Genomic DNA, 11081 nt, shown 5'->3' on the forward strand with positions numbered 1-11081 from the left:
GCCAAGTTAGCAAGCTCGGCATCAGACCTGACCTAAAATGGGGTTAGTTCCACTTAGACCAAATGGGCCTAGGAGACATCCAGGTGTTTTCCTCAAGAAAAGTCAGCCTGGTGAAACTGAAAAAGAATGCAGATGGTTGCTGTGCAAATGAAAACAATGTCCACTACATTTATTTTACCTCATGTCCTTAGCTTATAGCATCTATTTCCTAACCCTGTGAAACCTAAGGATACAGACCAGGTCTTGCCTCTTTGTATCTCCAAGATCTCACAGGGGGCCATACTTAGGTTAAATACATAATAAATGTTTGATAAGAATGATAAAATCCCCAAACCAAGTAGCCCAGCCCAGAACTGTGACTTTATTTAAAGTTTTTTTCATCCCAGAGGAGATTTGAATTCCCTTTCAGATACTGTCTCCTTATTCTAACATGTCTCCTCTCTCCCTGCCTCTTTCCTTTCATGGAGTCTGCTAAAATCTTGCTGTGTTATCTCTCGCTGCGTAACAAATTATCCCAATGCTTAGTGGCCTTAAAGCAATGGTATTTATTATCGCATAGTTACTGTGAGTTGGAAGTCTTCTGGCTCGAGGTGTCTCCCAAGGCTTCAATGAAGATATTGGCCAGGGCTGCAGTTATCTCAAGGCCTGGCTGGGGAATGATCCCCTTCCAAGGTCACTCACCTGGTTGTTGGCAGAGTTCAGTCACTGGCTTTCTCTTGGATTGAGGGCCTTAGTTCCTCACAAGCTATTGACCAGAGGCCACCCCTCAGATCCTTGCCAGGTGGCTTCTCCATGGAGCAGCTCACAGCATGGCAGCAGGTTTTTTCAGAGTGAGAGGGCAAGAGCAAGTACCAATGAGATAAAAGTCACAGTGTTTTGTAACCTAGTCTCAGGAGTGACAGCCCATCATCACTTTTGCATATTTTATTCACCAGAAGTGAATGGCTAGGTCCAGCCCACACTCACAGTGAGGGAATTACAGGAGGGTACAAATACCAGGAGGGGGCTTGCAATGGTAGGAATACTTTTGTGTCACGTGGAGACAGCCCCGATAAGTTTTCACAGTGATGACAATTCCAACACTGAAGGATTGACTACCTGGCGCCTCTTTTGGACGAGATTCTGAGGCCTCATGGACTCAGTGGGAAAGAGTGCTGTAATCGATTAGTGATGTCTGCCCTGGGTGAGATATGGAAGAAGGGCAGCTTAAGTCCGCATATTGGCTGGCCCCATTCCAACAGCATCAAAGCCAGTTTGCCCAGGTCTAATGTACATAACAATTTCTCTATGGCACTAATCAGAGGAAGTGAGATGCAGCTAAAACTCACACATCTGATAACTGAGTCTGAAGGTAGCTTTGGTCCAAAGGCATGCCTTGAGTTACTGTTACCAGTTACAACTGGTGCCTTGTCTTACTGTATTTTTTGTTTGTTTGTTTCTTAGCATATGCCCAAATCAATATTGAACCATTTTGTGCATTTGCATCCAGTTTCCCACTGCAAACATACTTAAGAAACGGAGCGGGGCATATTTGTTCTGATTTTTGGTTTGGTTTCTGAGATTGTGTGAGGAGGTTGGCCCAGATGCTGTAATCTGTCCCTAAGTTACACAGTGAACTCATGACTCTCCCGCCATCAGGAACAGTAACTGCAAAGGCTGGGCCTGTGGGTAGAGCTGCAGAGGGAACTGAGTCATGTTTCACAAGGTACTTTCTCTTCCTTGAAAGAACTAGCAACATGTTTGCTAAATGGCAAAATAAATAAAAATTTGAAAGTCTGATTAAAAACATGTTTGTAAACACTCCCTTCTTTTTCACTTAAGCAAGAGAAAAGAGCTGGCTTATTTTGACTTTACCCCAAAATAAGTTTGTTTGGAATAATGGAATAAATGGAAAAGGAAAGCAAGTATCTCTTGCTTTAAAATATTAAGGGATGTTCTAGACGTGAAAATATTGCTTCACTTACTGAATGTTGGAGCAACAGGGTTGTGTTTATAAACTTCTATAGAAGGTCAGTTATTTACAGTTAGTATTGTAGTTGCCTTCCTCCCTCCCTCCCTTCTTTCCTTTCTTCCTTGCTTTTTTTCTTTCTTATTTTCCTGTTACCCAATTGTACTGAAAGCTTGGGAGTTAACAGAGGAGTTTACAAAATACAAAACAAAAAACAAAGCCAAAATAAGTTTTAAACAAGCTTAATTTTGAGTTTATTTTTGTCCCCTCTGTTTGGATTGGTTTCTTGCCATGCAGTGACGAGGGCCATCCTGAGATTAAAATTTCCTCAGAGAATGAAATCTCCACTTGCAAACTCCTTAGAGGCACTCGTGACACTCAGTCTTCCCAGGGTTCACATGTTAGTATGGCCACATGTCAAACTCAGTCCCTTCCAGGGTATTAGAACCCCTGAAATCAGCATCTCAGGACGTGTGGCCTGCATCCTGTGGCCATCTGGAGCCTGCTTGGCGGAGCCGTCTCTTTTTCACCAGATAAGTTACAGAAAGGGTTAATCAATCACTGTGCCAGTTCAAGCTCGAAGCCTTCCTCCTGCTTGCTGGAGCTCCCCACCCCCACCGCCCCCAAGGCCCAGAGCAGCTGAATAAGGGCCAACATCAAAGCGGAAACTCAAAGCAAATGTGCCAAAAGCGCAAATGGAAGGGGCTGAATTGGAGAAGGCTTTATGAAGTGTCACTTCTTAATCCAGCCCACGAAATGAGCAGAGGTGACCACTATCACACCCAGAGCAGAAGTCAGGCACGCCAGCCTGGGCAGAGACGAGGGCTCCCCACTGAGATCACCAATGTCCCCTAAGGTGGTTTCTTTAATAGCACACCTTGAAAATGCAGCGAAGACACATGACGAAAGAGCTGCATCCGCGGGGATGCCAGCGCGAGGCGTGGCCTCATGCTCTTACTGGATGTCCATGAACACGTGCGGATGGCCTGCCCGCTGCCCCTTCTTCAGTACGGCCTTGAGTTGGACGCAGATGACAATTCCTTCACCGCTGTGTGGGCGTTCTGAGAAAGCGAGGCTGGAATACTTCTGTCTCCTTTCTTGACCTGGCTCTTGGCCCCTTGGTTAGAACATTTTCTTTATCCTTCAGGGTGATAAATGTGCAGTTCAATCTTCCACTTCCCCCATATCTTGCAAACAGCAGCTTTAAGTCAGATGGATTGGGGTGGGAATAGCATATCACTTGTGCAGCAGTGCCCTTGTGGGGATGACCATTCCAAGCCTCCACTGTATCGTCTGTAAAGAGGGGATAATCAGCGTTCCTTGAAGAAGTCGAGCTGTTCAACTGATGAGTGAGGGAGTGTATATAAAGGCTCAGCCCAGTGCCTGGCAGATAACAAGCACTCAGTGTAGGTGTTTTTCTGCTGCTGTTGATCATGCATTCATTCAACAAACATTCTCTGAATGCCTTTTCTGTGCTAGGCACTCTCCTGAGCACCACGGGCAGTGATGAATAAAATAGACAAGTTCTTTGCTTCCATGGAGCGCATGAGCTAATCAGAGGAAACAAAAGATCAAAAGTAAATGAATAAATGAACAAGATAGGAAGTGTTTGATGCCAAACATGAGCAGAGCTTAATGTGATAGAGAAAGACCTGCACTTGGAAAATGTAGACTAGGAATTCCTAGGAGAAATTCCTGTAAAAAAGAGGAGGACTGAATTCAGACCTGAATAACAAGAGGCACCAGGCCTGTGAGAATCCAGGGGCAGAGCATTCCAGGCAAAGGGGGCAGGTACAAGGCCCGTGAGTCAGGACTGAGGTTGGCATTTCTCCTTGAGGAGAGAAGGCTGAGCTGGTCGGAGCCCCCATGGGAAGAGGGCATGGAGGAATGGAGGAGCACGGGGTGGTGGGGCCTTATTTCTGTACATCTTCTAAGTTTGCACATGACTCAAAAAGTATTTTTGCATTTCACTCTGCTCACTTCATCCTTGAGTTTGCCAACCCACCGCACAGAACCAGAAGGTGACATTAATTTATTCCCCACAGCCTAAAAGCCCCACCATCATTCATAAAGTACAGATTGTCTCCAAGAGAAATGCAGAACCCCAGGGTCTGGCAGCTTTGAAATCTCTGGAGAGAAATCTACATACCTGCCAATGAAGGCAAAGTGGAAATGTGTCTTTTTTTTTTTTTTTCTTTCCCCAAAGCTGAAATTGACATTGTAAATGTAAGAATATATGGTGACTAAAATCTCAGTTTAATTCCATTTGGTTTTTCATACTTTGGGCAAAGGGATAAATATCTGCTTATTTTCTGCATTTCTCTTCTGTGAGCTTCAACGTGTTGTGATAGAAAGAAGATGCCATGTGGAATTGTGTTCCACAATTTGCTGCTCAGTTTTGCAACTTAATCACTGTGTGACCCTAAGCAATTTACTTACCCTCTCTGAGCAGAGCCTCTATTCCTTCATCTGCAAAATAGGGATAATAATACATATGCTATAATAGTTATGCTAGGATTAGTAGGAGAAGCGCCTAGCATGGTCCTGGCGGTGAGTAGGGACACTCAGTAGATAGCTACTTCTGCAGATCTAGTAGAAATACAAGTCTCTAGCTGAGGAGATGGCAAATTACTGCCCATGAGCCAAATCCCCGTGTGTGTAAATAAAGTTTAATTGGGACATAGCCACGCCCATTTGTTTACATGATGTCTCCAAGGCTTTCGGCAGCAGAGTTGAGTAGTTAACAGCACAGATTCTGTGACCCACAAAGCCTAAAATATTTACTCTCTGGCCCTTCACAGAAAAAGTCTGCCAGCCCCTGCTCTTGACTTCTAAATATCAGTGCTCTTTCCAGTATTTCAAGGTGCCTGAAAATTCACCCCATGTCATAAGAATCTCGTGACTTCTTCACTGTGACTTGAACATGGTAGGCAGTTATTACATAGTGATTTAATTGAATTAAATACATATACACACACATATATAAATATATGCACATAGATTCATACACAGATGCGTGTATGCACATGCATGTACACACATATGCATATATATGTACAAACACCTTTAGATTTCTTGTGGTTGCTCAGTCCTTTATTCTCCCCAGAGTGCCCATCCCTCAGTTGCATCCTCTTTTTTTTTTTTTTAATCTATTTATTATTTATTTATTTATTTTTGGCTGCGTTGGGTCTTCGTTGCTGCGCGCGGGCTTTCTCTACTTGCGGCGAGCGGGGGCTACTCTTGGTTGCGGTGCGAGGGCTTCTCATTGCGGGGGCTTCTCTTGTTGCGGAGCATGGGCTCTAGGCTCGCAGGCTCAGTAGTTGTGGCGCACAGGCTTAGTTGCTCCGCGGCACGTGGGATCTTCCCAGACCAGGGCTCGAACCCGTGTCCCCTGCATTGGCAGGCGGATTCTTAACCACTGCGCCACCAGGGAAGCCCGCATACTCATTTTTTTCCAAATTATTCGTGGGCCCTTTATCATCTGTACATGGCTGACAGATGTTGTAGGTTTGCAGTCACTCAAATAACCCTTGCCCTTTGCATGATCTAATGTTCATGGAATGACCAGACCCTGCTGACCAGTTGGCGCCTGAATATTCTGTCTTAACTCTCGCGACCCCAAAATGTCAGCATTGGAAGGGGTTGCTCAGACCTTCTATATGTCCGCAAGCAGGAATTCCAAATAATGGGCCAGCCTCTAGGAGTCAGGGTGTGGGGTCCTACTCCAGCAGCTTGAGAGGGTACCCTACCCAGCATCCACCACCACCCCTCACCCCATCACCTCTCCGACATCCCTTCCTGCCTCTCTGGCCCTTGGTCACTGCAGTCCCGACACGTGGCCTGCGTGCTGTGCTGTACCTCAGTCACCCTTGGCCCCTTGCTCTGGCTGTCCCCTGTCAGGAGTCCCCTTCCCTGAGAGAGCCACCACTTTTCACTGAGAGTTTAGCTTCTCTGTAAGTCCTGCCCTGACCACCACGTTGCAATGCATCCTACCACCCCTATGAATATTCCTGCCCCATCTTTGTTACCCTGATCTATTTTTCCATGCATTTATGACCTTCTGCCAGACTCTACTACTTGTTAACTATACACATTGTTTATCATGTGTCCCCTCTGTTCTATGTCCCCTCTTGTAAGCTTCACAAGAGCAGGGATTGTAGTGTGCTTTGTTCACTGATCGATTCCATTCAAGCCAAGAATTTATTTATTTTTGTCCAACACACACAGCACTTATTTTGTATCTGACACTGTTCTAAACTCTTTAAAAATATTTACTCACTTAATGGTAGATGCTTGATGAATATTGACAGGCTAGGTGAATAAAGGGAGACAGCAAGGGTGTGGCTCTGGGGTCAGATTGAGCCATGTTTCAGCCCTGGACCTGACACATGGCTGCTGTGTGACCTTGGGCAAGTCACTTAACTTCTCTGGACATCTTTTTTTCACTGAGAAAATAGGACTGAAAATTTGCGTTCATCGATTTGATGGGAAGGCTGAATAAGATATCATTTTAAAGGTCTTGGTACAGTCCACTGCACAGAGAAAGAGCTAAAGTTAGTAGCAGTTTGATGGTGATGATGCCATATCACTAAGCAGCGTCTTTCAAGTCCTAGGTGGCCATGATCACTTCTTGTTTCCATTGCTATTTCTCTTTCTTTCAAGAACAAAAGGGCCCATTAGGGTCATTCATAAGATATCAGTTTCTTCAAGCCAAAATAAAAGAAAAATCAGAACAGGTTTCTTGGGCAAAGTTCCCTTGAAATTAAGATGGGAACTATTTGAGGAATTTGAGTTCTAATGTTCTCTCTCTCAATATTGTGTTAAGAATACATGAGCTCCACCCTCCTAACAAACGTTTTTAAGTGTGCACTATAATTATTAACTATAGGCACATGTTGTACAGTGGATCTCCAGAACTTGACCACCTCGCATAACTAAAACTTTATACCCCTTGAACAGCCACTCCCACTTGCCCCTGACAACCACCATTCTACCCTCTGCTCCTGTGCTTGACTATGTTAGATACCTCATATAAGTGGTATCATGCAGTACTTGCCCTTCTGTGACTGGCTTAGCATTATGTCCCCCAGGTCATCCTTGTTGTCTCATGTGGCAGGATTTCCTTCTTTTTTAAGGATGAATAATATTCCACTGTACGTGTAGTATCTTCTTTTTATACTTGCTGTGAAAACGCAAGAATGGATGACTTAAATATAAAAATGGATTTATTTAGCCATTCAACAACTATTTATTGTATTTACTGATGGCCAGAGGTGTGCCAAAATCTTTATCCCAGAAGCAAAAGACACACAGTGATCCACAGAGGGGGGAGAAAGCACTATCACACAGCTCACTCTTTGACAGTGGTGATGGGTGGGTTAACAACACAATAAATGCTGTGAAGGGGGCAACAGAGAGCCATGGGTACACACGGATCTTATGTTATAATGACTTATGGCTACTGATCACTCTCTTTCAACTATTGAGTACTGTGCTAAACATTCATAGCTATTAATATATCATTTAAAGTTTCGGCTGTACCCATGAAGTAGTTTCTGTTATTGGGTACTGTTTGCAGGGAGAAAAATGAGATTTAAAGAGGTTAAAAAGATCACAATTAGTAAGAGATAGAGGCAGCAATTAAATCCATAGTGCCAGCTCTTTAACCAGGTGTAGATTTATAAGTAACTTGCTGACACTAGCTCTACCATAGCTGATGGGCACTTTCTGATTTGTTTGCCTTTTGGGAGTTTTTTTTCTCATTCGTGGAGGTAGTGTCTTCCACTATAAGATTATTAGAAGAATTAAATAAGATAATAAATAGAGAGTAGTCAGCTAAGACGTAGCCCATGGTATGCAATAAATGTTAGTTCTCCTGCATCTTTCTTTGTGATTGTAGTGTCCTGCGTGGATGTATGAAAATATATACCAAATAATTACATTAATAATAACTGATATCAATGAAGCACTATGTGCCAGGCGCTGTGCTCTTTTCATGGATTAACTCATAGCATCAACACAGTCACCCTGTGAGTAGCTACTAGTATTATCCTGGTCTTTCTGGAAGGGAGGCAGAGGCACAGAGATACTGACTAAGTTGCTGAAAGTCACAGAGCTTGTACATGGCAGACCAGGACTCAGTCCCTGGTGGTCTGGTTTCAGAGTCTGCCCTTGACCAGTCTGCTACCTAAATGCCATCAAAAAAGGACTGCAGATACCCTTGGAAGTGGTCACTGGTAGTGATGGTGCCAAGGCTAGTGTGATTCCCAGAATGGAGGTATTTGCTTTGTGCTCAAAATAATGAAATATTGTTTACTCATTTATTTTCAAGTTGGATAGATTTTTTCCTAAGTCACCAGTAGCCTCATGTAATTAGATGATCCCATACATTTTCCCTTGTTAGCGTCAGTCAATGCCATGACAAGGCTAGCAGTATCTTTCTTAAAATGTGCTCGTGCTACCCACCTGCCTTGCTCAGCACCAGCAGGCAACCAAGTGCAGCAAATGGCTCCCTGAGTAATTTCAGTGACCTCCCAGCACCTACCAAGTTTCGTGGTAAAGCTCACAGTTTAATTTTGGAGTGAAAGTTTGGAAAGCTGTCTTCATACTGCTACTCCTCCAAGATGCTCAGATATTTATATTGCATTAACTACAAGTCATGTCAACTTTCCCAATGATTCTGTTCAACTCCGTAAAGCATGTAGTACAAGTTGTAAGAACATATTTTCTATTCCCCCACAGAATTATCAAAAGAAGACTTCAAAACAAATAGGGAGGAGGGGGAAGTTATCCCTTTGTTCTCCTTTTCAAAGCTGCAGACCTCAGCCAGGGCCCCCAAAGCTTGAGTTTCATCTGGATGCTGCTCCGAAAGGAACTGGTCCTCTCTCAGGAGGTGAAATATTTGTTAACTTCTCCTAATGAGGGTGGTTTGCAGACCATAATTTCCATGCAGCTACATTGCCAGGACAGGTTTGGACAGAAATATGCAAACAATAAAGCGCGACAGGGCACGCAGAGTTGGGTCATAAAATGTACGTCCCCTCATCCCCTGTGTGTTGTGAGGCAACTCAGCCACCTGTGTATGATTCCAGCCAATCATCTGTGACTCACTGGAGGCTGATTAGATTGTTTCTGTCCTGAGGCCATTTTATTATAACGTTTGGTTGTGAATTTCATTAAGTTTTACAGTCTTACGCGCTTGTGTTTATAACAAGAGCCATCTCCCCTTGTGAGATGACATTTGTTTTTATAAAACAAAAATTAAATCAATATCTAAGCTTACGAAGGTTTAAAAAACAAATGTGTGTGGAAAGCAATGGGCAGAAAACAAATTGTTGCGTAAGCCACCATGAAATGTAAATCATTGTTAACGGAGGGGCTGAGTTTGGCATTACTCAAAATGCAATATGAAACATAAATCGAGATGACCTGGACGCATGTGCAATCAGCCCTTGAGGAGCTGAATATTTATCTCTGGCCAGTGCTAAGACACACCTAGGGGGAGGAATATGGAATTTTACCTAAGCAACAGAGGGGTGGTACTGCTTCCATCTTTACAGAAAATGGTGACTCTAAGTTACAGTCTGTGGAGCTTATTAGGGGAGAGCCAGGGGCCACTACGTCTGGGTTTCCTGCTTTCTCAAAGTGATGTACACTCAAGGGTGCAAATGGACTCATCAGATCTTGGGCTCACCTCTCTGTTTCATGGTAAACTGTCAGGCTTCAAACCTATGTAAGACTAGGCTTCAAACTGTTTGAGAACCATATAGAATTATGGTATTTTGTATTTGAGTAAATCACTTAGTCCAGAGGTTGGCAAATGTTTCTTGCAGTAGGCCAGTAAAGATATAGCAAATATTTCCAGCTTTTCAGGCCATGTGTCTCCATGGCAACTACTTGTCTCTGCTGCTATAGCACCAAAAGCCTTCAGATATAATACGTAAACAGATGGGCATGCCTATGTTCCAATAAAGCTTTCTCATGGCCACTGAAATTTGAATTTCGTATATTTTCGCAGTTATAAAATATTATTTTCTTTTGTTTTTTTACAACCATTTATAAATATAAAAATGACCATCCTTAAGTCACAGGCTATACAGAAACAGGCAGTGAGCCAGATTTGGCCTATAGGCCATAGTTTTTAACCCCTGATTTAACCCAGTAACAAAACCCCTGGGGTGGAGGTGGCAGATTGCCATATGCAACCCGGCTAGCTTTGGTTACTTGTCTGAGTGTGCCTTCTCCAAGAGGCTGGAATAGAAAAATTCAAGAGGCTAAAAAGCAACAGCAACTTTCTCATTGACCTTCGGACACTTAAATATACTCAACCTAAATAATGATTTTTATGGAAATCATTAAGTTTATTTAATTTTGACTTTCGAAAAGGGTAGTTAATAACCCTTGTCACCTGACTTGATCTTTGGCAGGGTAGATTTCTCTCTGCCTATGTGATCCAAAGCCTTATTTTACAAATTTAAAAAACAGAAATACAGTTGTTACTTGAAATTCGGTTATGGCAAATTCTATTACTGTGCAGCCAATATCCACTCCTCACCCCCCTCCAAGGGAGGAGGATTCTTCCCTCATCCCTGCCCCCCTTCTTTGACCTTAGGTTTGGTCAGCTGACTTCATTTGGCCAAATAAGGAAGGAAGGTCACTGAGGGTGGATGTGATAGTGTACCAGTTGCACTCATAGGTGTTCAGAGGAATTACATGTTTCCATTTGCCCTCTGACTTCCTCCTTGAGAAGAATATGCCCCAGGTAGCCACTGCCCCTTCAGTCTGACCCAGGCATGAGAGACCCTTGAAGTAGGCCTGACCTTGATTGGCAGCCTGGAGTAGATTGGTAATGACCCCCATAGACTCACAGCCAGAAGCAGAGCAGTACATGCCAACTGACAGTCCGGCGAGCAACCAATAAATATTTATCGTTGTGCACCCCTGAGATTTGGGACGTTTTGTTTTGCAGCATAATTAAGACAGTAGCTGACTAAAATACAAGTTAATGGCAGAGCTGGGACGAAAACCCAAATTTCCTTATCCTACCTGCTTTACTTGCCACTAAACTAGAAAAAGAAAAAGAAATTTACATAAAGCAGCTCTTAGTGGTAGAATAGCCTCTCGGTGTGGCCTC

Source organism: Balaenoptera acutorostrata, chromosome 10 (assembly GCF_949987535.1).
Source record: "Balaenoptera acutorostrata chromosome 10, mBalAcu1.1, whole genome shotgun sequence".
Lineage (NCBI taxonomy): Eukaryota > Metazoa > Chordata > Mammalia > Artiodactyla > Balaenopteridae > Balaenoptera > Balaenoptera acutorostrata.